General features: G+C 44.5%; 1 long non-coding RNA gene across 1 annotated transcript; it reads left to right on the top strand.

The window, feature by feature from the left end:
• The first annotated feature begins 11,068 nt into the window (after positions 1-11,068).
• On the top strand, positions 11,069-25,690 carry LOC116973969. Its single transcript, XR_004412222.1, has 3 exons — positions 11,069-11,086; positions 14,092-14,094; positions 25,632-25,690. It is a non-coding gene; the product is annotated as an uncharacterized LOC116973969 (long non-coding RNA).
• Positions 25,691-27,568: the final 1,878 nt, after the last annotated feature.

The raw sequence follows: 27,568 nt of genomic DNA, 5'->3' as shown, positions 1-27,568 counted from the left end.
AAAAAAAACACAGCTCATATTGTGGCCAAGTTTGTGGATGCTATGAAGACAGGCGGAGGCACAAGTAGTGCAGAGGATGCAGGGACTCTGCATAATGACTTGGACGGGCTGGGAGGGTGGGGTAGAAGTGGTAAATGGAATACAGTGTAGCATAATGTACAGTCATGCACTCTGGTAGGAGGAAAAGGTTTCTAAACACTTTCTAAAGGTTTTATACTACTTTCTAAATGGGGAGAGGATTCAGAAATCTGAAGTGCAAAGGGACTTGGGAGTGCTGGTGCAGGATTCCCAAAAAATTAATTTGCAGATTGAGTTGGTTGTAAGGAAGGCAAATGCATTCATTTTGTTGGGGCTAGAATGTAAAAGCATGCATGCATGATGGATTGCTGAGGCTCTATAAGGCTCTGGTGAGGCCTCATTTGGAACATTGTGAACAGTTTTGGGTCCCACATCTGAGGAAAGATGCTCTGGCTTTGGATAGGTTCCAGAGGAGGTTTCGGAGAATGATCATGGGGATGACTGGGGTAAAGTATGAGGAGCGTTCGAAGGCTCTGGACCTGTACTTGCTGGAGTTTAGAAGAATGAGGAGGGATCTCCTCATTTCCATGTGGGCAGCACGGTGGCGCAGCGGTAGAGTTGCTGCCTTACAGTGCTTGCAGCGCCGGAGACCCGGGATCGATCTCGACTACGGGTGCTGTCTGTACAGAGTTTGCATGTTCTCCACATGGCCTGCATGGGTTTTCTCCGAGATCTCCGGTTTCCTCCCACACTCCAAAGACGTCTGTGGAATTCTATGCCTCAGAGGGCGGTGGAGGCCAGTTCTCTGGATACTTTCAAGGGAGAGTTAGATAGGGCTCTTAAAGATAGTGGAGTCAGGGCATATGGGGAGAAGGCAGGAACGGGGTACTGATAGGGGATGATCAGCCATGATCACATTGAATGGCGGTGCTTGCTCGAAGTGCCAAATGGCCTACTCCTGCACCTATTGTCTAATGTCTATTGTCTATTGTATGTAGGTTAATTGGCTTGGTAAATGTAAAAATTGTGTAGGATAGTGTTAATATGTGGGGATCGGCGTGGACCCGGTGGGCCGAAGGGCCTGTTTCACGCTGTATCTCTAAACTAAATTAAACTAAATCTCATTGAAAAATAGCAGATAATGAAAGGCCAAGATAGAGTGGACCTGGAAAGAATGTTTCCAGTAATGGGAGAGTCAATAACTAAAGGGTGCTACCTCCGAATATAGGAATGGACTTTTACAATGTAGATGAGGAGGAATTTCTGGGCATAATCCAGAAGGTGCAGGATAATTTCATTCCAAAGAGGAAGAGAGATTCTAAGGGGAGTAAGAGGCAACCGTGGCTGACAAGGGAAGTTAATACAAAGAGTAGCGGGAAGCCAGTGGATTTCAAAAGACACCAGAAGGTAACAAAAAGGGCAATACGGGGTGAAAAGATTAAGTACGAAGGTAAGCTGGCCAAGAATATAAAGAAGGATAGTAAGAGCTTCTTTAGGTATGTTAAGAGAAAAAGATTAGTAACGGCAAATGTGGGTCCCTTGAAAGCAGAAACAGGTGAAATTATTATGGTGAACAAGGAAATGGCAGAAGAGTTGAACAGGTATTTTGGTTCTGTCTTCACTAAGGAGACACAAACAATCTCCCAGATGTACTAGAGGACAGAGGATCTAGGGAGATTGAAATAAAATTGCATTAGGCGAGAATTGTATTGGGTAGATTGATGGGACTGAAGGCTGATAAATCCCCAGGGCCTGATGGTTTGCATCCCAGGGAACTCAAGGAGGTGGCTCGAGAAATTTGGATGCATTGGTGATCATTTTCCAATGTTCTATAGATTTAGGATCAGTTCCTGTGGATTGGAGGGTAGCTAATGTTATCTCACTTTTCAAGAAAGGTGTGAGGGAGAAAATGGGGAATTATAGAACAGTTAGCCTGACATCGGTGGTGGGAAAGATGCTGGAGTCAATTATTAAAGATATAATAACGGCGCATTTAGATAGCAGTAAAAGGTTTGGTCAAGTCAGCATGGATTTATGAAGGGGAAATCCTGATTAACTAATCTTCAGAATTATTTTGAGGACGTGACAAGTAAAATGGATGAAGGAGAGAGAGCCAGTGGATGTTGTGCATCTGGACTTTCAGAAAGTCTTTGGTAAGGCCCCACACAGGAGATTAGTGGGCAAAATTAGAGCACATGGTAGTGGGGATAGTGTATTGACATGGATAGAGAATTGGTTCGCAGACAGGAAACAAAGAGTAGGAATAAACAGGTCCCTGTCAGAATGGCAGGCAGTGGCGAGTGGAGTGCCACAAGGGCCGGTGCTGGGGCTGCAGCTATTTACAATATATATTAATGATTTAGATGATGGAATTAAAAGTAACACCAGCAAATTTGCAGATGACACAAAGCTGGGTGGCAGTGTGAACTGTGAAGAGGATGCTAGGAGGTTGCAGGGTGACTTGGACAGGATGAGTGATTGGGCAGATTCATCGCAGATGCAGTATAATGTAGATAAATGTGAGGTTATCCACTTTGGCAGCAAGAACAAGGAGTCAGATTATTTTATCAAAGGTGTCAGATTAGTAAAAAGGGAAGTGCAACGAGACCTGGGTGCCCTTGTACACCAGCCACTGAAAGTAAACATGCAGATACAGCAAGCAGTGAAGAAAGCTAATGGCATGTTAGCCCTCATAACGAGAGAATTTGTGCAAAGGAGTAAAGAGGTTCTTCTGCAGTTGTACAGGGCCCTGGTGAGACCACATCTGGAGTATTGTGTGCAGTTTTGGTCTCCTAATTTGAGAAAGGACATATTTGCTATTGAGGCAGTGCAGTGTAGATTCACAAGGTTAATCCCTGGGATGGCGGGACTGTCATATGAGGAAAGATTGAAAAGACTAGGCTTGTATTCACTGGAGTTTCGAAGGATGAGGGGGAGATTTTATAGAAACATATAAAATAATAAAATGACTGGACAAGCTCGATGCAGGAAAAATGTTCCCAATATTGGGGGAGTCCAGTACCAGGGGCCACAGTTTAAGAGGAGGCCATTTGAAACTGAGATGAGAAAAAACTTTTTCATCCAGAGAGTTATGTATTTGTGGAATTCTCTACCACGGAAGGCAGTGGCCAATTCACTGGATGAATTTAAAAGAGAGTTAGATAGAGCTCTTGGGGCTGGCAGAATCAAGGGATGTGGGGAGAAGGCAGGCAGGGGTTACTGATTGTGGATGATCAGCCATGATCATAATGAATGGCAGTGCTGGCTCGAAGGGCCAAATGGCCTCCTCCTGCATCTATTTTCTATGTTTCTATGAATTTCTTTGGCCAGAGACAAGAGAATCTGTGGAATAAATTGCCACAGTCTGCTGTGGAGGTCTAGACTTCCTGTATTTTCAAAGCAGAGATTGACAGGTTTAGGGACAACGCTGGTTTAAACTGAAGATAGACACAAAAAGCTGGAGTAACTCAGTGGGCCCGACAATATCTCTGGAGAAAAGGAATAGGTGACGTTGCGTGTTGAGATCCTTCCTCAGTGTGAAGGGTCTCGACCCGAAACGTCACCTATTCCTTTTATCCAGAGATGCCCTCTGACACGTGGCTTTTTGTGCCTATCTTCGGCCTAGTTCTACTGCTATGATTTATGTGTCTCACATGGAGGCAGGAAGGATTAGTTTATTTCAGCATCATGATTGGCACAAATATTGCGATGCTGTATTATTCTATGTTGCATGTTTTATGTTCTATCAAAAACAGATAAAATCCAGTAAGGCGGCCACTTGTTTTGGTCCACTCGGTTCCTGCTGCAGATCCATCTCTTTCCAGGTCTTCAGAATTCAACCAGCTCATACATTGGTGATGCTACAAGCCAGGATTAGTGATGGATTTTGAAGATTCTCATCCAGGGTGCATTCCCTTCCCTTGTTACGTTCAAAGTTCAGGTACCATCCTGTACACATGTGTCCCACAGGCCTATATCTCTGACTAAGGAAAGAGTCATTCCAAATGCATGAACTTAGCTGCATGAAGGATCAATGCAATGCGTTGAGATTAGCAAAGAAAGGGTTAATGATGGATTAAAGGTAGGAAGTTATTATTAGTTATTAAGATTTGGAATCTACTGCCTGGCAGGGAGATAGAGACAGATTTAACAATAACTTTTGAAAACAAACCTTGAGATATGCTTGCAAGGAAATAAGTTGTGAATGATGGAGACTGGAGCAAGCTCTTTTAAAAAGTTTCTGCAAGTATGATAAAGTGGAGAGAATGGTTTCAGTGTAGTTTAATGTCACGTGTACCGAGGTAAAACGAAAAGCTTTTTGTTGCGTGCTAACCAGTCAGCAGAAAGACGATAGATGATTCCAATCGAGCCATTTACAGTTTATTTGTATTTGATTTGATTCCTTTATTGTCATTCAGACCTTTCGGTCTGAACGAAATTTTGTTGCCTGCAGTTTTACACAATAATAATAAACAACAAAACATACAATAAACACAAATTAACATCCACCACAGTGAGTTCACCAAGCACCTCCTCACTGTGATGGAGGCAAAAGTCTTAGTCTCTGTCTCTTCCCTCCTTGTTCTCCCTCTGCGCTGAGGCGATCCAGGCCGAAGATGCCACTCTCCAGTCCAGCGGACCTCCATTGTGATGTCACCGCTGCCGAAAGCCGGAACGCCGTCTCCGCTCCAAGTCGGCATGTATCATGTATTTATAGATACATGATAAGGGAATAACATTTAGTGCAAGGTAAAGCCAGCAAAGTCCGAGCAAGGAGAGTCCTAAGATCACCAAAGAGGTAGATAGTAGTTCAGCACTGCTCTCTGGTTGCGGTAGGATGATTCAGTTGCCTGATAACAGCTGGGAAGAAACTGTCCCTGAATCTGGAGGCATGCATTTTCACACTTCTAAACTTTTTACCTGATGGGAGCGAGGAGAAGAGGGAGTGGCCAGGGTGCGACTCGTCCTTGATTATGCTGCTGGCCTTGCCGAGGCACCGTGAGGTATAAATGGAGAAGGGTTTCGGCCCGAAACATCGCCTATTTCCTTCGCTCCATAGATGCTGCTGCACCCGCTGAGTTTCCCCAGCAATTTTGTGTACCTTCAACAGAAGGGAGGTTGGTTTGTGTGATGGTCTGGGCTGTGTCCACAATTCACTGCAATTTCTTGTGGTCTTTGATGGAGCTGTTCCCAAACCAAGATGTGATGCATCCCGATAAAATGACTTTCTTTGGGCTTGTATATTCACTTGCTTGTGCCTTGTACATTCACTCCTGTTCACCAACTCTTCAATATGAGGAAGAATCGGAGCATAGTGATGCTCTTCCACACTCAATGTATTTAAGCGGCCCAGGATGCTGAAAAATGATGGATGTTGGAACTGTTGTCATTAATAATTCACCAGAGACAGCATCAGCACCCATTGGTTTTGTACCATTCCATTCTGTTGGTTGGGTTGAGGTGCACTAGCTTCACACTTCACTGTTGCAGTGTTAATTAGGTTGTACAAACACTAACCCTGTGAAACAAACAAAGCATGCAACAAAATCTGAGCGAATGTGTAATCGCTCTTGGTGACCTTTCTGTGACTCTTCACTAACAGGAACAAGCTGTTCACTGATTGAAGTGTTTACTGTGCACAAATAACGAAACAGAAGCTGTAAACCTCACAATTAGCGCAAGAAGGAGATATGCTGTATATAGCACATTTAAAAATAAGAAGCCAAATCAATCCTTTACGTAAGTATGAGTCATTTCCATCAAGCAAAACACAGTTATTAAGTTGCATGCTATAACAGTTACTGGCAGTTCTAGGTAATTAATGTCCTATTTAATGTCACCAGCAGAGGTTTTTTTTCTGCTTACCAGTCCCATTCATTTTAACAAACAGGACAATTATGCAGTACCAAGTGCCCAATCCACACCACTATTTGTTTGATTCATCCTTCAATATTTCTAAGCGAGTTCTTTTTAATTGGTTGCTATCTTCCATAATCCCTCTTTCTCCGAATCTTTAGTTGAGAGATACAGCACGGAAACAGGTCCGTCGGGCCAACCAAGTCCCCACCGACCGGCGATCCCCGCACATTAACACTATCCGACGCACACTAGGGGCAATTTTACAATTATACCAAGATAATTAACCTACAAACCTGTACACCTTTGGAGTGTGGGAGGAAACCGAAGATCTCGGAGATAACCCACGCTGTCACGAAGGGAAACTCTGTACAGACAGCACCCGTAGTCAGGATCGGACCTGGGTCTCCGGCACTCCAAGTGCTATAAGGCAGCAACTCTACCGCTGCGCCACCGTGCCACCCCTAAAAACCAGTATCTTAAAACCATTTTATTGATAAGCCTCAGTTCTGAAAGCTCCACTTTCCCAGCTCGCCACTGCAAGGTGCATTCTACGCATTCCCTGCTTTTAATGTATTTTTTCAGAATCTGCAATATCTCTGCAGTTGTAGTGTGTGAATATTATTAATTTATTATTTGTCAGCAGTGCACCCACGTAAGCATAGCTGGCAGAACAACTTTCACCAACCAGTGTTCAAGAAGGAATTGCAGATGCTGGAAAATCGAAGGTAGACAAAATCAGACTGAAGAAGGGTTTCGGCCCGAAACGTTGCCTATTTCCTTCACTCCATAGATGCTGCCGCACCCGCTGAGTTTCTCCAGCAATATTGTCTACCTTTCACCAGCCAGTGATTGTCATTGTGTTAAATCAATAGACCAAACATCCTTCTGCTGTACACCACAGGTAAAATTACCTGTTATTGGAGCTAAATTTTAGAATAATATTTGACAAGAGTAAGAATGGTCTTCAAAGTTAACTAAAACCATTTTAAAATGATTACTACGCCTGTGATGAAAAATATATAATGATACAATGACTTGTATAAGTCATGTCCTATTGAAAAATAACGTGGAATATTTTATGGGCCATCTTGTCTGCAGTAACAATTGAGTTGGGTTGGACTCCACCTAAACCTTACTGGGGCAAGCGTCCTGGTGAACCTCATAACTAGGGCCATAGATAGGCCTTTAAACTAAATATTGGCGGGGGGGGGGGGGGGGTTTCAACAATTTGTAAATGTATGGATGAAGTTAAAGGAAGGGAGAGTGCAGAAAGTGTAAGAATGGATACATACTTAGGTCAGGCAAAATGTGGACCAATTTGAGAAGAGGGGTGATGAATACCGAACTAAGTGGATGAGCTCACAGCACAGTTAGAAATTGGTGGCTACGACGTTGTGGGCATCACGGGGACATGGCTGAAAGAGGATCAGAGCTGGGAGCTGAATGTCCAAGAATACTCCCAAGACATACAGGGTTGTAGGTTAATTGGCTTAGTATAAATGTAAATTGTCCCTAGTGTGTGTAGGAGAGCGTTTGTGAGCGGGAATCTCTGGTAGGTATGGACTCGGTGGGTTGAAGGGCCTGTTTCCACGCTGTATCTCTCTAAACTAAACTACGCATCCTATTGAAAAGGCAGGAAGGTGGGCAGAGGGGGTGGGGTAGCTCTGCTGCCAAGAAACATAATTCAATACTTAACAAGGGATGGCATAGGATCAGAAGATGTAGAATCCCTGTGGGCAGAGCTAAGAAACTGCAAGGGAAACAAATCACAATGGGAGTCATTTACAGGCCACTGAACAGTAGCCAGGATGTAGAGTACAAATGACATCAGGAGATACAATCGGCAAGTAAGAAAGGCAATGTTACAGTGGTCATGGGGGATTTCAATATGCAGGTAGATTGGGAAAATCAGGTTGGTACTGGACCCCAAGAAAACATTTGTATGTGGCTATGAGGGCTTTGTGGAGCAGCTTTTGGTCATGCCTACTGGGGAAGCGGCAATTCTTGATTTGGTGTCGTGTAATGAACCAGATTTGAACTTCTTCTTCTTGCGTATGGCATGCACAGTTGTAGGACAACTTGTTCTATTTGATCTTATTTGATTATGCACGCCAGGTTGATTGCATTCGTTGAAACATGGTGGGCCATGTGAAGGTTGCAATCTCCCACCCCAACCAGATTTGATTAGGGAGCTTAAGGTAAAGGACCACTAGGAGGTAGTGGCCATAATGTGATTAAAATTCAACCTGCAATTTGAGAGGGAGAAGATTGTCGGTATTGGTCAGATGTGTCGTTATTACAGCTGACCAAAGGGGACTACAGAGGCAAGATGGCCAAAGTTGACTGGAAAGGCGGTGGGATAGCAATGGCAGGAATTTTTTGGGAGTAATTTGGAGGATCTATTCATTCCAACGAGGAAGAAAGATTCTAGGGGGAGAATGAGGCGACCGTGGCTGACAATGGATGTCAAAGACAATATAAAACTAAAAGAGAAGGCATATAACATTGCAAAGATCAGCAGGAAGCCAGAGCAGATGGGAACTAAAAAGGCATTAAGGGGAGAAAAGACGAAATATGATTGTAATATAAAAAAAGATAGAAAAAAGTTTCTTCAGATATATAAAGACTAAACGCGAGGCAAGAGTGGAAATTGGACCGCTGAGAGATGATCATGAAAAAGTAGTTATGGGGAATTGTGGAAAAATTGAATAACTTTTTTGCATCAGTCAAGAGTGGGCGTTGGACTTCTGGAAAATGATGCAGGAGAAGTGATAATGGAGAACAAAGAAATAGCAGTTGAATTGAATACTTTTTTGCATCAGTCTTCACAGTGGAAGACACCTGAAGATATTTTTATATTTACCAGTATTTTTATGATACTGACTGTAAAGGGAAATTCATTTTGTTGTCTCTAATTGAGACAATGACAATAAATTTGAATACAATACAACCTGCAACGTACCTGAAATTCAAGAGAGTCAGGGGGCGGATACTAGTGGAGTGGCTATTACTAGGGAGAAGGTGCTTAAGAAGCTGAAAGGGCTGAAGGTGGATAAGTCACCTGAATCAGATGGATTGCTCCCCAGGGTTCTGAAAGAGGTGGCTTCAGTGATTGTGGAGGCATTAGATGTGATCTTCCAAGAATCACGAGTCGGGAGTGGTTCCAGAGGACTGCAAATGTCACTCATTTCAAATGTTCAAGAAGGGCGCGAAGCAAAAGAGGAGAAAGTCATAGGCTGGTTGGCCTGAAATCAGAGGTAACATTTTGGAGTCCATTGATAAGGATGTGGTTTCCGAGTACATGATTGAATAGGTCGAATTCAGCATGGTTTTGTGAAGGGGAGATCTTGCCTGACGAATCTGTGGGAATTATTTGAGCAAGTAAATCACAAGACAAACAATGCAGAGTCAGTGGATGTTCTATACTTGGATTTTTAGAAAGCCTTTGATAAGGTGTCGCACGCAAGGCTAATAAAAAATATGGGAGCCCACGGTATCGAAGGGCAGATACTAGCATGGTTAGCAGGTTGGCTGGATGGCAGAAGGCAAAGAATGGCAATAAAGGGGGCTTTATCTGGTTGGCTGCCAGTGACTAGCGGAGTTAGAAACATAGAAACATAGAAATTAGGTGCAGGAGTAGGCCATTCGGCCCTTCGAGCCTGCACCGCCATTCAATATGATCATGGCTGATCATCCAACTCAGTATCCCGTACCTGCCTTCTCTCCATACCCTCTGATCCCCTTAGCCACAAGGGCCACATCTAACTCCCTCTTAAATATAGCCAATGATCTGGCCTCGACTACCCTCTGTGGCAGAGAGTTCCAGAGATTCACCACTCTCTGTGTGAAAAAAGTTCTTCTCATCTCGGTTTTAAAGGATTTCCCCCTTATTCTTAAGCTGTGACCCCTTGTCCTGGACTTCCCCAACATCGGGAGCAATCTTCCTGCATCTAGCCTGTCCAACCACTTAAGAATTTTGTAAGTTTCTATAAGATCCCCTCTCAATCTCCTAAATCTTAGAGAGTATAAACCAAGTCTATCCAGTCTTTCTTCATAAGACAGTCCTGACATCCCAGGAATCAGTCTGGTGAACCTTCTCTGCACTCCCTCTATGGCAATAATGTCCTTCCTCAGATTTGGAGACCAAAACTGTACGCAACACTCCAGGTGTGGTCTCACCAAGACCCTGTACAACTGCAGTAGAACCTCCCTGCTCCTATACTCAAATCCTTTTGCTATGAACGGGTGCTGGAGCTGCTACTCTTCACGTTGTATATTAATGATTTGGACGAGGGGAATGAAGGCTTTGTGGCCGAGTTTGTGGATGATACAAAGATAGGTGGAGAAGTGGGTAATGTAGAGAAAGCAGGGACTCTGCACAAGGACGCGGACAGGTTGGAATACAGTGTAGCAAAGTGTGGAGTCATGCACTTGGATAATAGGAATAAACGCAGAGACTATTTTCTAAATGGGGAGAGGATTCAGAAATCGGAGATGTAAAGTGACTTGGGAGCGTTGGTGCAGGATTCCCAAAAGTTTAATTTTCAGGTAGAATTGATAGTAAGGAAGAGAAATGCAATATTAGCATTCATTTTGAGAGGACTGGAGCAGAGACATAATTCTGAGGTTTACAATGGTACTGGGGCCCCAATCTGAGGAAGGATGTACTGGCATTGGAGAGGGTCGAGGGGAGGTTTTTGAGAATGATCCTGGAGATGATTGGTTAACGTAAATGTTGAGTGTTTGACGGCACTGGGCCTGTACCCGCTGGAGTTTAGGATGAGTGGGGATATCATAGAAACTTACAGAAGAGTGAAAGGCATGGATAGAGTTAATGTGGAGAGGCTGTTTCCAGAAGTGGGAGAGTCTAGATCCCGATGGCACAGATGGTACATGAGGAATAGGGTGATGTATCTGTAGAATTCATTGCCACAGATGGCTGTGGAGGCCAAGGTATTGGGTATTAAAGTGGAGATTGACAAGTTCTTGATTAGTAAGGATGTCAGAGGTAGAGTTGCTGCCTTACAGCGCATTCAGCGCCGGAGACCTGGGTTGCCGTCTGTACGTAGTTTATACGTTCTCCCGTGACCACATGGGTTTTCTCCGAGATCTTTGGTTTCCTCCCACACTCCAAAGTCGTACATGTTTGTAGGTTAATTAGCTCGGTATAATTGTAAATTGTCCCTAGTGTGTGTAGGATAGTGTTAATGTGCGGGGATCGCTGGTCGACGTGGACTCGGTGGGTCGAAGTGCCTGTTTCTGCACTGAATCTAGAAACGAAAGACAGGAATGATGCAATTGCACCAGAGAGGAGGCAGAGGAAATTTAAGAGGCTGATGCCAGGAGGGAAAATTGAAATAGTGAGGGCTGTGTGAATACATTGGACCTGAGGAGCCTGAGCAGAGATTTAACTGAGATGTATAAATTAAAGATCTGAGATAGAATGAATAAGATGAACTTGTTTCCCCTGGCAGAGACATAGAAGAACAGAGACCATAGATTTGCAGTAATTGGTGGAAGGGTTGGAGGGGATATAAGGAGAGAAGTTTTCATCCAGAGGACACCTGGAACTCACTGTGTGAAGGGTGAAAGTAGCTGACATTTGTATCCTGTCTTGGAAATAGATACATAGATACAGCACGGAAACAGGACCTTTGGCCCACCGAATCTGCGCCGACCAGAGATCCCCACACATTAACACTACCCTACCCACACTAGGGACAATTTTACATTTACACCAAGCCAATTAACCTCCAAACCTGTACTTCTTTGGAGTGTGGGAGAAAACTGAAGATCTCGGGGGAAACCCACGCAGGTCACGGGAAGAACGTACAAACTCCGTACAGACAGCACCCGTAGTCAGGATCAAACTCGGGTCTCTGGCGCTGTAATGCCCCTGTCCCACTTAGGAAACCTGAACGGAAACCTCTGGAGACTTTACGCCCCACCCAAGATTTCCGTGCGTTTCCCAAAGGTTGCAGGTGGTTGCCGGAGGTTGCAGGTAGTGGAAGCAGGTGGGGAGACTGACAAAAACCTCCGGGAACCTCCGGGAACCGTACGGAAACCTTGAGTGGGGCACAAAGTCTCCAGAGGTTTCCGTTCAGGTTTCCTAAGTGGGACAGGGGCATTAGGCAGCATTTCTACCTCTGAGCCACCGTGCCCCCCAAATACCTAAAGATACATGACCCACAGGGCTGCAGACATGGTAATTGAGAGTGGGATTATCCCAGTCTGTTTTGGACCTGCATAGATACAATTGGTCTCCCTTGTTGTTGTAAATTTTCTATGATTCTATTACTTTAATGACGACATCTTTAAAAGTGCCCCAACTATTAAATTCAGCACATGAGTTCTACCTGGATTATGAGTTTAAACCAGAGGGGTGGAGTTTAAACCACAATATCTAACCCAGAAGCAGGGGTACTGCGAATAGAAGCAGGGTTGACACCGGAGCAAATCAAAAGGAAATAAATTATGTGGGGTGGACCAGTAACTACTTAGTTCCTGCAAGATATGTGATGAAATGTGCAAACAATTCACATTTAAGTTGCTGTTAATAACTTAGGCAAAATGCAAAAGCCAAAGAACTCTTCACTTACTATTTGAACTCTTCCCCTCATCTGTCATGAATTTATGTAGATAGGCAATCTCAGTACTCCAGAGAAATAAAGGTCATAACTTTAATGGTGATTTTGGCTTTAATCCAAATGTTCGAAAACTTCGAAATGACTTTAAATTTGCTGGCTTCCTGCAATACCGTGGAATATGTGCCATTTCTGGCACAGTTCATGAAATTGTGCTTTAATATACAGTAAATTAACCTCAATGGTTACAAAGGCACATGTTTGTATTACAAGAGAACACAATAAATTAAAAAAGAAATTGACTCTAGTGTATAATTCAGCAGGTACATAGGCCTGTCAGGGAGCAAGTGTTAACCTCAGTTTAATGAAACACTTGGGCCTCTGTATGAATAGGTTATAGATTTGGGCAAGTGTAAATAACCAAGCTGATATTTCAGTATGCAAGAATGTACATCTAAATTTGACACCTTCAGACAGGATGTAAAAACAAAACTCTATCTGCTATTTTACCTTGGCATCAAAGACTCTAGAATTAGCTATTACTCATTTGCACTAGATGTGGAATATACTCATGACCATACATAGTGTCATAGTCATACAGCATGGAAACAGGCCCTTCGACCCAACTTGGCGACATCAACCAACATGTCCCATCTACACTAGTCCCACGTGCCCACGTTTGGCCCATCTCCCTCCAAACCTGTCCTATCCATGTACCTGTTGAAATGTTTCTTGAATGTTGCGATAGTACCTGCAAATACTGTACAGTTCTGAAAATGTGTCCCGTTGTATTGATTCAAGCTGAATTTCTGAAGCAGAAGTACAATCTATTGCCAATTCTATATTGCACCTTTCTACCTCATTATTACAATGTTTCAGCAGAAGCAGATGAGTGTTCCTGATGTATTGTTTATATGGTGGTTGCCTGTTGTAGATGACATTAGCAGGATTGTGCAGCCTCATGTCTTGTGGGATCGAGTGTGGCTCACGAGTCTGATATGTGAGCCACACACGTGGGATAAGTGGGGGGACATGAAGGCTGCTGTGAGGGATTTTGGGCTGCAGCCTTCCTCCTGTCTTTGGCACGAACCAGTCAGCTTTGGCGATTGTCTTTTAAAGTGCTGACTGTCTTCGTAGTGGTTGTACTCCAGTGGTGTCACTGGCATGGGTTTCCAGTTCTTTTGGGGCTGGGCCTGCATGCTGGAGGTGGTCCTTGATGCAGTCTTTGAACTGTTTTTTTGCGTGCCCTGGGTTCCTTTGACCCTGTGACAGAACTTTGTACAGGAGTTGATGAGGCATGTGGGAATCATCCATCCGGATCACATGGCTTCTCATAGACATAGACATAAACATAGGAAATAGGTGCAGGAGGAGGCCATTCGGCCCTTCGAGCCAGCACCGCCATTCATTGTGATCATGGCTGATCGTCCCCAATCAATAACCCGTGCCTGCCTTCTCCCAATATCCCTTGATTCTACTAGCCCTTAGAGCTCTATCTAACTTTCTCTTAAATCCATCCAGTGATTTGGCCTCCACTGCCCACTGTGGCAGGGAATTCCACAAATTCACAATTCTCTGGGTGAAAAAGATTTTTCTCACCTGTCTTAAATGGCCTCCCCTTTATTCTAAGACTGTGGCCCCTGGTTCTGGACTCGCCCAACATTGGAACCATTTTTCCTGCATCTTGCTTGTCCAGTCCTTTTATAATTTTATATGTTTCTATAAGATATCCCCTCATCCTTCTAAACTCCAGTGAATACAAGCCAAGTCTTTTCAATCTCCATGGAAGATCATTGCTTCGATGCTCGTGAAGCCAGAATGGTCCAGCACTTCCTTATTGGTCACCCTGTCTTTCCTGCGAATGCCCATAATGGACCGCAGAGACACATGTGGAATATCTCCAGCTGGCTTGGTAGGTTATTTAGAATCAATAAATAACACCTATTGTTCATATCGTCCATATACACATATCGTCCATAGATGCTGCCTCACCCGCTGAGTTTCTCCAGCATTTTTGTCTACTATCAATTTTTCCAGCATCTGCAGTTCTTACTTAAACCTACTGTACATATTACCTGTCTGGATATTTGTGGGACCAGATATGTGCAATCCCAACCCTGATCCTATACCTAATCGAACCCAAACTACAGCAGCAAGCATAATGGAATACACAAACACCTAAAAGTCCCAAAGGTCATATATGAAGAGCAGCAGGAATTATGGCCTTGATAAACCAGATGATTACCTGTGAACAGCAACATGCAGATCGTGCATTTCAATGTAAACTGTGTCATCTTATATATATATGGGACAATAGCAGGTAATTCTGGTAACACTCAGCAAGTCAGGCAGAGGAAAGTGAGGTTCTGCTTGTGATCCTCTCCCTGAGCTGGGGAAGAGGGATGTACAGAACAAAGGGAATGCATTTTAGGACAAATTGAAGTGGCTTGTGTTGATGGAAAGGTGGTGGGACTTGCCCAGCAGGCTGGTCTAAAGTATGTAAGATAAGAAAAAAAGAAAAAAAAAAAGTGCTGGAAAAACTCAGCAGGTAAGACAGCATCTGAGGAAAAATCAGTTTATCATTCAGATTCAGATTCAGATTCATTAGCCCTAAGAAGGAGAAAAATAGGATTGGCTGGACAGCAAGAAATGTGGATGAAACCATGGGAATTTCTCTGATACAGTGAACGTAGATGGCGATATTATTGTGTAGGAAAGAACTGCAGATGCTGGTTTAAACCTAAGACGCGCACAACAATCTGGACTAACTCAGCAGTTCAAACAGCATCTCCGGAGAAAATGAGTAGGTGATGTTTCGGGTCCAGAACTGAGGAAGGGACTCAACCCGAAACATCACCTATTTCTTTTCTCCAGAGATGCTGTCTGACCCGCTGAGTTACTCCAGCTTTTTGTGGCTGGCAAAGGTATTATTGTTGTGTTAATTTGTGCTAATGTATTTCTGGCACTCAGGGACATGTTCAAAATGTCAGACTCTATAAGGGCAGGAAAATACAAAAAAAAGTGATAGTTATAGAAATGGTTCTTATATAGACAGGAAAAAGTTAGAGAATTCAAAATGAAGGCACGAAGGATGCAATGTACCGGTAAAGAACATGAGGTATTGTTGTTGAGCTTGCATTGGGTCTTGTTGCAAGAGGACAGATACATACATTGAGTTTAGACTTAGGGTCAGATGGTGAATGACAGAGAAATAGATTCTCAGAATCACTCCTGTGGACATAACACAGGTACTCCACAAAAATGATCAGCTCATCTGTGTTTGGTTTCTATATTGTGGAAAAGGCCACGTGTTTAGTTTAGTTTAGTTTAGAGATACAACGCTGAAACAGGCACTTTGGCCCACCGAGTCTGCACTGACCAGCGATCCCAGCACACTAACACTATCCTATACACACTAGGGATAATTTATACAAGCACCAAGCCAATTAACCTGTTCAAGAAGGAACTGCAGATGCTGGAAGATCGAAGGTACACAAAATTGCTAGAGAAACTCAGCGGGTGCAGCAGCATCTATGGAGCAAAGGAAATAGGCGACGTTTCAGGCCGAAACCCTTCTTCAGACTGATGGTGGGTGGGGGGGAGAAGGAAGGAAAAGGGGAGGAGGAGGAGCCCGAGGGCGGGCGGATGGGAGGGTGGGAGGAGACAGCTAGAGGGTTGAGGAAGGGGAGGAGACAGCAAGGACTAGCAAAATTGGGAGAATTCAATGTTAATGCCATCCGGACGCAAGGTCCCCAGACGGATTAACCTACAAACCTGTTGGTCTGTGGAGTGTGGGAGGAAACCGAAGATCTTGGAGAAAACCCACGCCGGTCATGGGGAGAATGTACAAACTCCATACAGACAGCACCCGTAGTCGGGATCGAACCCGGGTCTCCACACTGCAAGCGCTGCAAGGCAGCAACTCTACCGCTGCGCCACCGTGCCGCTCGTGTGGTATATAGGGAACTGTTTAAGAATTCAGCTGACATTATGCCTCAGTACCTTTAAAAAGGGAAATGAGGATTAACCGGTTGGTAGACATTACCTCCAAGATAGGGTTTAGCCCTTGGAAATTCTATGTCTTGTTTCCAATATGAATTAGCCATTCCTTCAGGGAAAAGTGCAGAGATAAAATGAATTCAAAGATTAAAAACTTAGTCACCAATCAAGTATACGAGAAGGTACACAAAAAAGCTGGAGAAACTCAGCGGGTGCAGCAGTATCTATTGAGCGAAGGAAATAGGCAACATTTCGGGCCGAAACCCTTCTACAGACTGATCGGGGGTGGGGGGGGGGGGGGGCGGGGACAAGACAGGAAAAAGGAGGAGGAGCCCGAAGGCTGGGGGGTGGGAGGAGACAGCAGGGGGACTGAGGAAGGGGAGGAGACAGCAAGGACTAACAAAATTGGGAGAATTCGATGTTCATGCCCCCAGGATGCAGACTCCCCAAGCGTAATATGAGGTGCTGTTCCTACAATTTCCGATGCTGCTCGCTGTGGCCATGGAGGAGGCCCAGGACAGGGAGGTCAGAGACGGAGTGGGAGGGGGAGTTGAAGTGCTGAGCCACCGGGAGGTCAGCTTAGTTATTGCGGACCGAGCGGAGGTGTTCGGCGAAACGATCGCCCAACCGCCGCTTGGTCTCACTGATATAGATCTGCTGACATCTAGAGCAGCGGATGCAATAGATGAGGTTGGAGGAGATGCAGGTAAACCTCTGTCGCACCTGGAACGACTGCTTGGGTCCTTGAACGGAGTCGAGGGGGGAGGTAAAGGGACAAGTGTTGCATCTCTTGCGGTTGCAAGGGAAAGTGCCCGGGGAGGGGGTGGTACGAGAGTGAAGGGAAGAATTGACAAGGGAGTTATGGAGGGAGCGGTCTTTGCAGAAGGCAGATATGGGGGGCGATGGGAAGATGTGGCGAGTGGTGGGGTCAGGTTGGAGGTGGCGAAACTGACGGAGGATTACTTTTTGTATGTGACAGCTGGTGGGGTGAAAGGTGAGGACTAGGGGGACTCTGCCCTTGTTGCGAGTGGGGGGGGGGGGATGGGGAGAGAGAGCAGTGTTGCGGGGTATGGAAGAGACCCTGGTGCGAGCCTCATCTATGGTGGAGGAGGGGAACCCCCGTTCCCTGAATAATGAGGACATTTCAGATGTCCTGGTGTGGAACGCCTCATCCGTGGAGCAGATGCGGCGTAGACGGAGGAATTGGGAGTAGGGGATGGAGTCCTTACAGGAAGCAGGGTGGGAAGAAGTGTAGTGCAGATAGCCATGGGAGTCAGTGGGTTTTTACTGTATACTGTATACGAGAAGATTAGTTCATGAATCTGATAACAGTGGGGAAGAAGCTGTCTTAAGTCTAGACATTCAAACGTTAAACTTCCTGCATCTTCTCATATGTGGAAGAGAGAAAGGGAATACAGGGTGGCAGACACCTTTGATACTTCCAATCTTACTGAGGCTGCACATTGTGAAGATTGACTGGATATAAGGAAGTAACAACCCTGTGATGGACTGGTCTGTGATGGACTGGTCTGTGTCTGAGATCTATCTTTATAGAGCGCGTCTGCAGAAGTATGAGAGAATCCTGTTGAACATGATAAATCTTCTCAGGTGCCTACAGAAGTAAATCTGAAGAAGGGTCTTCACCCGAAACGTCACCCATTCCTTCTCTCCAGAGATGCTGCCCGTCCCACTGAGTTACTCCAGCAATTTGTGTCGATTTTCAATGCAAACTAACATCTGCAGTTCAAATACGCATTCACATAAACTTTCTCTGTCAAATCAGCAACCATGCTGCAAGATGAATAACAGGAATTTTATAAAAACACTGTTCACTTATTACCAAAGCCTCTATTGTAAATCTATTGTCAAGCCTCTATTTGTATAAATATGTGTGCCAGTTTTCCAGGTTTAAAATGGCATCAGTAATATCCCTGATTCAAGATCTGAAAGAGTTGTAAAATTATTATATGCTGGTTCCAAAGACAATGCAGTGAAGCTTCAGACAATGGAGGTCAAATTTCCACAGCAGCTGTATCTTTCCTCACAGTTTCAGTCTCAGAAAAGATTACCTCACAACCAGCTTACTTCCACCTAACAGGAGGTGACAGCAAGGAAGGGAAGCTGGCAGCAGTAATACGAGGGTGTAGCAGATTCCTCCCATGGGATCAGAGGAATTAGCATTGGCTTTCAATGAAGTATGTATCTTCATTGTGTGTGTGGACATGGCGCTGACGGACGAGAGGCTGAAGCAAAGAAGTCGAAGCCAAAGAACCGAATGGAAACGAGGCCGAAATGCCAATAAACCGAAAGATTACGAAGACGAAACGCCTACTAGCCGAAAGGATGGGACGCCTAAATGCAAACTAACCAAAAGGGCGGGATGCCTAAAAGCCAACGAACCGAAAAGCTGCGTCGCCTAAAAGCAAACTTACCAAATGGCCGCTCTGTCGAAACGCTACCTACCCGAAAGGCGGCATCGACTACAAGCGAATGAACCGACTGCCGCTCAACAGAAAAGTCCATTTAAGGACATGGCGTTGCCGGGGGACGGGACATGTCAGCGATTGGTTCAGACCCACGCGTCCATCACATCACTGTGAAGGCATGAACATTGTCCCAAATCTCCGCTCCACCCGACCCGCAGCCCACGGATGGTGGGTGTGGGAGAGTGGGGGCTGTCCCGAGGGATGCACACCTTCGGCAGCTTTCAACTTGGTGCTTGGGTTCAGATTGCCCAGTCACCTATGGCTTGTGTGGGAAAATGAACCCCACGCTCCCGTGTCCCCCTTCTCTCCCCCCTCCTCTCTCTTTCCCCCGCTCTCTCTCTCTCCGTTCTCTCTCTCCCCCTTCTATCTCCTCCTCTCTCTCACCTCTTCTCTCTCCTCCTCTCTCTCCCCTCTTCTCTCTCTCCTCCTTTCTTCATGCCTTCACAGTGATGTGATGGATGCGGGGGTCTGGACCAATCGCTGACATGTCCCGCCCCCCGGCAACGTCATGTCCGATATTGGACTTTTCTGTTGAGCGGCAGTCGGTCCTTTGGCTTGTAGGCGACGCCACATTTCGGGTAGGTGGTGTTTCGAGTTGGAATATTTTGGAGGACCAAGTAACCAAGAACCAAGAACCAAGCGGCCATTCAGTAAGTTTGCTTTTAGGCGACGCAGCTTTTCAATTTGTTGGCTTTTAGGCGTCCCGCCCTTTCGGTTAGTTTGCATTTAGGCGTCCCATCCTTTCGGTTAGTTGGCGCTTTGTCTTCGTAATCTTTCGGTTTATTGGCGTTTCGGCCTCGTTTCAATTCAGTTCTTTGGCTTCGACTTCTTTGCTTCGGCTTCTTGACTGTCGGCGCCACATCCAGGTACCCTTCATTGGACAAAGGAAACTCATTGAATGCAGTTGTCAGGGAATTTTCAGTGAAGGCATGATGCTCCTGCATGGGTTTCTGCTTTTGGGAGCTGCAATCCAGCCACATTTCCTTTCCAGTTGTGAATACGAAAGTTGCATTTTCCAAAATTGGGATCCATTTTGCCTGTGGAGTTGTTCTTGACATCTGCAGTGCAACAGTGAGCAGTTGGATCATGTATTGTAGATCTTAGAAAAGACAACCTTCACGGAACCCCAAGAAGAAGTTTATTTGAATGAAGGTGATCTTGATTTAGTTTAAGTAGACAAAAAATGATGGAGAAACTCAGCGGGTGAGGCAGCATCTATGGAGAAAAGGAACAGGCAACGTTTCGGGTCGGGACCCTTCTTCTGACTGTTTAGTTTAGCTTAGTTTAGTGATACAGTGCAGAAACAGGCCCTTCGGCCCACCGAGTCTGCACCGACCAGTGAACCCCGCGCATTAACACTATCCTTCATGCACTAAGGACAATTTACATTTATACCAAGCCAATTAACCTACAAACATGTATTTCTTTGGAGTGTGGGAGGAAACTAAAGAAAACCCATGCAGGGAGAATGTACAAATTCCATACAGAGAGCACCCGTAGTCGGGATCGAACTACAGCTGTAAAGTGCTGTAAAATAGCAACTCTACCGTTGTGCCACCCTGCCATCCTTAATATTGACTTTGAGAATGTAGCAGGCGCAGCTCTTGAGTTTTGTTTCCCAAGAGGCAAACAAAACATTTATACCTAAAGCCTCATCATTAATAATTGGCATTACTCATAACTTTGTTCAAAAATGGCGAGTGTGATTCTTGTCTGTGCAACTCTGGTTTTAGCGCTTTGTAGAAATAAAGTTCTGGCATCTAATAGACATGATTGAATGAAATGAAAGCCTTCCAATGCCACAACATCCCAACCTTTTCCCAGTTGTTGCAAATCTGTCACAGAAAACTATGGGTTCAAAACTTTGTTTCCAGTTTAATTTTTAATCAGATTCTGTGACGCTATTTAAATGTAGATTTTGAGGATCAAAGGTTGATTTCATTTTCAATATCCTTGCTAGATAGCTAATGGGAAACACCCTTAAGTAGTTCAACTGGAAAAACATATTAAAGTGCCATCTAAAAATGGATTTATGTTATCGAACATATCTATCAAATTTTGCCATTCTCCAACATTCATTTGATCCGTTAACAAGTTTAACTTTGTTGCAGTGTTGTGTCAAACTGTTACACTGTGAATGCTGTGAATTAAGGGCGGCACGGTGGTGCAGCGGTAGAGTTACGACCTTACAGCACTTATCTGCGCCAGAGACCCGGGTTTGATCCCGACTACGGGTGCTGCCTGTACGGAGTTTGTACGTTCTCCCCGTGACCTGCGTGGGTTTCCTCTCACAGGCTACAGATGTACATGTTTGTGGGTTAATTGGCTTGGTGTAAGCGTAAATTGTCCCTAGTGTGTCTAAACCAGTGCTTCCACACTTCAACATTTTTTTTCTTGAAATAGAATTCCAAATTACCTGGAATTTTATGGTATTTCCCGGCCCGGTAAGCCTTCCCCAACTGCGCATGCGCGGCTGCCGCTCCAACTGCGCACGCGAGGACACCGGGCCCACTGCGCATGCACGGGGAGACGGCGTCCCTTCCGCGTCACCGGTGCCATTTTCAATTGTGACACGGCTGACGGACCTCGTGCAACTGCGCAGGCGCGGATAGTCATAAATATACAGGTACATACTTTTTTTCCGCAAATCATCCTGATTGGACCCCTTCGCGTCTCCCCGCCCGTGTGCCGTCGTGGCGGCAGTCGCATATACGCAGTTGGGGAAGGCTTACCTAAATTTCCCTAAATTATTTAATTTCCCTAAAATTACCCGACGACAACCAGAATTTCCCGAATTTCGGGTAATTTCCTTCAAAGTGGAAACACTGGTCTAAACGAAACTAAAGCTATTTCTTTGGTTATTATTTCTCAATATTTGTGAGTTGCAACTGATTCAGTGCACTGCTGCATTCAAGACTGTTTTGGATGGTTGACAAATACATGAGGTTAATTATTGTACTTTATGCATGTTCTGCGTAGGCACACCAGCTGTAACAAGATGCTTACTTGGAATGGAAAGGGAACGGGGGCCGGATTTTCAGTAAGACAACTCAAAAGATATAGTTTCCTATACATCACACAATACTTCATGCCAAGAAGTCCTCTACAATCTTCAACGGGTTTCCCAACATACAGCCAGACTGCTATTTGTTTACCGGACTAGCAAACAGGTGTTAGAGCAAGTGGTGGGAGCGCTGTTGGGAAAGTGCGGATTGTGGCTGGGCAGAGCAGGAATTTGGATGGTGGACTAGAAATCATGCGAAATGTGAATTAATATTGTGATATAAGTGAGTACGATATTTCAGAGTGATCTGGCATGGGCGTCCTTTTAGTTTAGTTTAGTTTAGAGATACAGCATGGAAACAGGCCCTTTGGCCCACCGGGTCCATATTGACCAGCGATCCCCACACATTAATGCTATCCTACAAACATTAGGGGCAATTTTACAGTTTTACCAAGCCATTTAACCTACAAACCTGTAAGCCTTTGGAAACCGGAGATCCCGGAGAAAACCCATGTAGGTCACGGGGAGAATGTACAAATTCCATGCAGGCAATTCCCGTAGCCGGGATCGAACCCGGGTCTCTGGTGATGTAAGGCAGCAACTATACCACTGCGCCACTGTACCGCAGAACAGCATTAAGATGTTTACTCGAGTTGAAACACATTGTGCTTAACTTTGTGCCTATCCTAACCAATGAAGTCCTGATAGACACATAGAAAGGGGAGACATTTTCACTCCTTCATTGCTTTGATCAGAAACAAAACTTGCCTTCTGTTTCTAAAACCACTAAATGACATTTCCGGCTTTTATCATATCCTTCTTTCATATTCCAAAATAAGTTGACATCGTACATTCTGAAATGTCTGCTTGAATTTCCTTCTCAGCAGTTCTGTAGGTGTCTGTTTAAAGTGTATGCATTATTAAATACATTAGGAAAGGTTTAAAGCAAGAGACTTATCAATGAAGTTGTCATGTAATAAAATCATGAAAGTGACATACAATGAGCTGAAAACAGGGAATAACGGAAGAATAAAAAATCAAACCAAATGACTTGCCGCAGAGGCTCATTGGTTTCTTTCTTATGAATAATTGTAGTCACTTGCCATTGAATCTCATAGGTTCAATATTTGTCATTTTAAGCATTGCTAACTGGCGATAAAGGTCTATCATGATAACAATTGCACACTTGGGCCAAAAACATAGGAAAGTAGGTATTTATTTGACAAAGGAGATTTGATATGTAAAAGAGGAAAAAATTCCAATGGCATTGCTGGTCATGCTTGCCTTTTTGAGAGAAGGTTAATTTTGATTCACAGATAGTTCTGGCACTAGGATATTGTGTCCTTGCCTAAATTCCTTTCTTCCAGATATTGATGATTGGACTCCTGACAAAATTCCCACTCACTTCCACCAGTCCTAAGATTACTCTCAATGGCTCAGCCAGGATCAGCCATGATCACAATGAATGGTGGTGCTGGATCCAAGGGCCGAATGGCTTCCTCCTGCACCTATTGTCATAGAGTCATGGAGTGATACAGCGTGGAAACAGGCCCTTCGGCCCAACTTGCCCACACCGGCCAACATGTCCCAGCTACACTAGTCCCACCTGCCCGCTTAAGTGAGTAAAAATTCTATACATTTCTGTTTGATGCCTGGATTTTGTGAGACGCATATCTTACTTTTATATTTAGTTTGCCTTGGTTTTCTAGGTAGTTACTCTATCACACACATAATCATTTGTTGATATTAGGTTTTCCTTTTATTCATTTGCATGGGATTGACAATGGGAATGAAATTGCTTCGCTGAAGACTAATGCTAAATAAGTTCTCATTCTCATATAGTTCGTGGCTACAGAGATTGAAATACCAATTTAAATATTCTGCACAAGCCAATGGGGTGGAAGGGAATGTGCAGGAAGGAACTGCAGATGCTTATTTAGACACAGAAAGATGGAACAACTCAACGGGTCAGACAGAATCTCTGGAGAAAAGGAATAGGTGACGCTTCGTGTCTGGAGAAGGGTCTCGACCCGAAACGTCACCTCTTCCTTTTCTCCAGAGATGCTGTCTGACCCATTGAGTTACTCCAGCTTTTTGTGCCCATCTTTGGTGGAAGGGAATCCTCCACAGTGCATTGAAAATGAGGTCCTGACCATTTTAATATCAGGGCATCAAAAGGAAATGGATAGAATTTTTACTCACAGCCATTGTGAGTAATCTTAGGGCAGGTAGACAGGAGAGGGAACTTTGTCAGGAGTCCAATACACCAATGTCTGGCATGAGAAGATTTATGCTGGACACAATATACTAGCAACAGAACTATCTCCGAATCAAAATGAAGTTGCAAATCTCAGGTGAGGTTTCAATAAGATCTTTAACAACTCACGGTTTCTCCCTATGTGTGCTTGTGTGTATGTATATATACATGTACACATATACATGTACACATATGGCGTCTGAGGTTATGGAGAGAAGGTCGGAGAATGGGGTTAGGAGGGAGAGATACATCAGCCATGATTGAATGGTGGAGTAGACCTGGAGTAGATTGAATGGTGCAGTAGACCGAATGGCCTAATTCTACTCCTAGCACATATGATCTTAAGATCTTATGATATGTGAACATGTGAGTTTTCAGCTCATTGTATGTCACTGAACTTTTATTCTAGCCCCCACGAGGTCCTTTGTTGATTTTCTGGAAGAGCACTTGGGACTGTGTGACCGTTTGTTGTGTCTCTGCTTGCACGAGGCTAGAAGGGCTTGGCCAAGCAGATACAAGGATCGAACCCACGGTGGTTATTTGTTTTATAGGGGAACTTGTTGTGTTATCCAAAATAAAGCTTAGTTGCTCAAGTGCTTGATTCGGTATTTTATTGACTGGGGGAGCTTAGAATTATTCAATATCACCCATTCCTTCACTCCATAGCTGCTTCCTGTCCCGCTGAGTTACTCAAGCATTTTGTATCTTCATACTAATTCTATATTATCCCACTTTCGCATCCACTCCCTACACACCAAGGACGATTTACAGAAGCCCCTTAATCACCAACCCACATATCTTAGGGAATATCTGGGAATACCCGGAGGAAACCATTGTGGTCACAGAGAGAATGGGCTAACTCCACACTGACAGCACCCGAGATCAGGATCGAACCTGGGTCACTAATTCACACAAAGGAAGATGGTGAATGATTTGAAGTCAATCATCCCAATGCCAGTAGCAGCAGAGGTCCCATGGCTCAGTATCCCAAATCAAGTAAGTTCAGCTGCTTCAGAAAGAAAATTCCTTTGGTACCAGTAGGGAAGATTGGCTATAGTAGAGAAGACTGCTGAAGAGCAGAATTAGGCCATCCAGCCCACAAAGTCTACTCCGCCATTCAATCATGGCTGATCTATCTCTCTCTCCTAATCCCATTCTACTGCCTTCTCCCCATAATCTCTGTCACTCTTAAAAATCAAGAATCTATCTCCGTCTTTAAAATATCCATTGACTTGGCCTCCACAGCAGTGAGTGGTAATGAATTCCACAGATTCACCACCCTCTGATTAAAGAAATTCCTCCTCATCTCCCTTCTAAAGATACGTCCTTTTATTCTGAGGCTATGCCTCTGGTCCGACACTCTCCAACTAGTGGAAACATCCTCTCCACATTCACTCTCTTCAGGCCTTTCACTGTTCGGCAAGTTTAAATGAGGTTCTCCCCTCATCTATCTAAACTTCAGCGAGTCCCGGCCCAGTGCCGTCAGACGTCTTATGTTAACCTAAACATTCCTGGGATCTTCTTGTAAACCTCTTCTGGACCCTCTCCAGAGCCAGCACATCCTTCCTCAGATATGGTGCCCAAAACTTTTCACAATATTCCAAATGTGGTCTGACCAGCGCCTTAAAAAGCCTGAGCATTACATCCCTGTTTTTGTATTCTAATCCTCTCTAAATAAATGCTAGAATTGCATTTGCCTTCCTTACTACCGATTCAACTTGCAAATTAACTTTTTTGGATCTTGCACCAGCACTTCCAAGTCCCTTTACCCATCTAAGCTCTGAGTTATTTACCCATTTATAAAATAGTCTACGCTTTTATTCCTAATACCAAAATGCATGAATCACACTTTGCTATATTCCATCTGCCACTTCTCTGCCCACTCTCCCAACCTGTCTAAGTCCTTCTGCACAATCCCCGCTTTCTCTACACTACCTGCCCCTCCACCTATATTCATATAATCTGCAAACTTGGCAACAAAGCTTTTATCCAAATCTTATTGGATAAATCTCATTGGAAATCCCCTCATCCAAATCATTGATATACAATGTGAAGAGTAGCAGCCCCAACATCGAGCCCCGCGGGACTCCACTCATCACTGGCAGCCAACCAGAAAAAGACAAAGGGTTTATTGCCACTCTTTGTCTTCTGCCATCCAGGCAACCTGCTATCCATGCTAGCATCCGCCCTTTGATACCATCTTCCGTACCAGCCTCACATGCATCAAAGGCCTTCTGACGATCCAGGTAAACCCTTTTTGTCTATCCTGCTATTTGCTTCCTCAAAGAATGCTACCAGGTTCACCATGCAAGATCTCCCTTCCACAAAATCATGCTGACCAGCCTATTTTATCATGTGCTTCTAAGTACAGAGGAACCACATCCTTTATAATGGATTAGAGAATCTTACCAACCACTGAAATCAGGCTAACCACTCCCAGGTCATCTTGATAAATAAGCAATTGTGTTTGCTGAGCTCCAAGGCCTCATTGAGTCTGGTTGTTGCTTCTTCATGAATACAAAGAGCCAGAGACTCATACAGCACAGAAGCAAAAATCAAGCATCCACCTGCACCAAGCCCATTCTTCCCTCTTTGTATCTCCATCAACTCTCATCCCCCACTCCTCTGCTTTCTCCTGTCACATTAGCCTTGCACATTTTTGGCATGTGGTAGGAAACAAGAGAATGCAGAGGAAACCCATGTGGTTGGAGCGAGAATGTGCAAACATCACAGTTTTCTAGAATCATGAGACAGCAATGCTAATCAATGCACCATTGTGCGGCCCAGATACACACTGGTGAAAAAGGGTCATAGAGTGATACAGTGTGGAAATAGGCCCCTCGGCCCAACTTGCCCACACCAGCCAACATGTCCCAGCTACACTAGTCCCACCTGCCTGCATTAGGTTCATATCCCTCCAAACCTGTCCTGTCCATGTACCTTTCTAACTGTTTCTTAAATGTTGGGATAGTCCCTGCCTCAACTGCCTCATCTGGCAACTTGTTCCATGCACCCACCACCCTTTGTGTGAAAAAGTTACCCCTCAGATTCCTATTAAATCTTTTCCCCTTCACCCTAAACATATGACCTCTGGTTCTCAATTCATCTATTCTGGGCGAGAGACTCTGTGCATCTACCCGATATATTCCTCTCATGAATTTATACACCTCTATATGATCAGCCCTCATCCTCCTGCTCTCTATGGAATAGAGATCCAGCCTACTCAACCTCTCCTTATAGCTCAGACCTTCTAGTCCTGGCAACATCCTCATCAATCTTCTATGAACCCTTTCCAGTTTGACACTATCTTTCCTGTAACATGGTGCCCAGAATTGAACACGATACTCTAAATGCAGTCTCA

Source organism: Amblyraja radiata, chromosome 6 (assembly GCF_010909765.2).
Source record: "Amblyraja radiata isolate CabotCenter1 chromosome 6, sAmbRad1.1.pri, whole genome shotgun sequence".
Taxonomy (NCBI): Eukaryota; Metazoa; Chordata; class Chondrichthyes; order Rajiformes; family Rajidae; genus Amblyraja; species Amblyraja radiata.
The sequence above is the reverse complement of the archived record's forward strand: the minus strand, read 5'-3'. Positions and strand labels throughout refer to the sequence as shown.